The sequence below is a fragment of the Mus pahari genome, chromosome 16 (genome assembly GCF_900095145.1).
Source record: "Mus pahari chromosome 16, PAHARI_EIJ_v1.1, whole genome shotgun sequence".
NCBI classification, from domain to species: domain Eukaryota; kingdom Metazoa; phylum Chordata; class Mammalia; order Rodentia; family Muridae; genus Mus; species Mus pahari.
Window position 1 is genome coordinate 5,632,759 of NC_034605.1, and position 2,101 is coordinate 5,634,859.

Sequence of the window (2,101 nt, forward strand, 5' to 3'; positions counted from 1 at the left end):
GTGTTAACTTTATTTGTTTTTTCCTTTTCAAAGTAAATATTGCTATTTTAAATTTCAAGTATGAAACATGTGACTTCATACAAATTTATTAAGTAAATGAAAGAAAATTTGTATATATGTTATTAGAAGAAAATCTCAATAAATACTTGAATATTAACTGTAACAACCAATTGTGAAGGTCATATGTCACATTTAATTTTTTTCTTACCCACAGATGCAATGTGGGGGTTTTATATATATATATATAAAATAGTTTAAGTATATAATTATAATAACAGTTTCAATAAATAAACAAAAGATTTTGGTAATATCCATTATCTTTTCATGAGAAAATTCTCAGGAATCTAGTAATAAAAAGAATATAACAGCACAAGAAATAGTATATATTACATACTTATACTCAACACTATTCTAAATGGGGAAAATTTAAAGCATTTCCTCTAAATATGGAATGAGGCAAGGTGTCCACTCTCTACTGTTATTCCATGTAATGCTTTATACCTTATCTAGAGCAACATGAGAAATAAAAAGGTATACATAAAAGAAAGAAAGACAGGGCCTAAAATCCCACCATAATTCTCTTAGATTTGATAAAAAAATGTTCATTAAAGGAGCAAACTGTAAAGTCAGGATACAAAAATTATAGGTTACTCCCCATCTCTCCCACTATATAAATAAGGAGTTGTTTATCTTCCAAACCTAGTACTTCAGCCACTTTACACACTTCACCAGATGGGACCACTTGGTGTATGAACCCTGAAACTCAGGGTGGGCCCAAGATGAAAAATTAAACACCATTCCACTAATCCACAATCTGACATATTCATGTAGCAGCAATAATTTGAACAGCCTCATCCAGATAACCACAACAAGAAGTACCACAAACATTGTGACTTCAGATGGCTAGATCCCATTGCAAAAAAGAAAATAACAAATGGGGACAATATACATCTTCTGGAAGCAAGAAACTGTTGTAAAATTTCCCAAGTAAATCAACTTAATTGGAGTATAAGACATAAGATAAAAACATGTTAAAAATAACAATTGTGAAACACACCAAGACCACCAAAACACAGACAATTGAAAAAATAATGAAACCAACTAAAGACATACAAGTAGAATTTAACAAAGAAATAGAATCACTGTAGAAAAACCTTACTGCAATAAAACTTGAAATGAAAATCCAAGGGTTTCAAGCAAAAACAGATAGGGAGACATAGAAGAAAGAATTTCAGGTATTGCAGACAAAGTAGATATGGATCAATCACCAAAGAAACTACTAAACCTCAAAACAGCAACAACAACAGCAACAACAACAACAACAACAACAACAACAACAAAAGAGGCCAGCAAAAAACATCAAGGAAATCAGGAGAACTGTACAAAGACCAAATTAATGGATAATAAATATGAAGGAAGAAGAAGAAATCCAGGTCAAAAGCATAGACTATTATTTTAACAAAATCAAAGAAGCCAGTTTTCAAAATCTAAAGAAAGAAATGTCTATCAAGATGCACAAAGCATGCAGAATACCAGATAGACAGGCCAGAAAAAAATTTAAGACACATAATAATCAAAAGACCAAATGTACAAAACAAAGAGGAGATATTGAAGACCACAATGGGAAAAGACCAATTCACATATAAAGGCAGGCCTACTGGAGTAAAACTTGCCTTTCCAATGGAGATTAAGAAAGTCAGAAAGGGAGGGATAGATGTGCTAGAAGCTCTAAAAGATCACAGATGCCAACCCAAACAACTATAACCAGAAAAACTCTCAGTCATAACCAAAGAAGAAAGAAATACATCTCATGATAATTAGATTTTGTATGGACAATTTTTAAATCCTGAAAAGAAATTCTGTGAAATACTATATGCATAAGAGCTGAAAAATTCTTAGAAGTAGATCTAACCAAGAAGTTGAGTGACTTCTCAAATGAAGGTTTTCGTACATACAGTATAAAAGCCTTTAAGGAGGCTCTTAGGTACTTAGAAATCCTCTATGTAGCTGGAAAGAACCCAGATGTCCCTCAATAGAGGAATGGATACAGAAAATGTGGTACATTTACACAATGGAGTACTACTCAGCTATTAAAAACAAT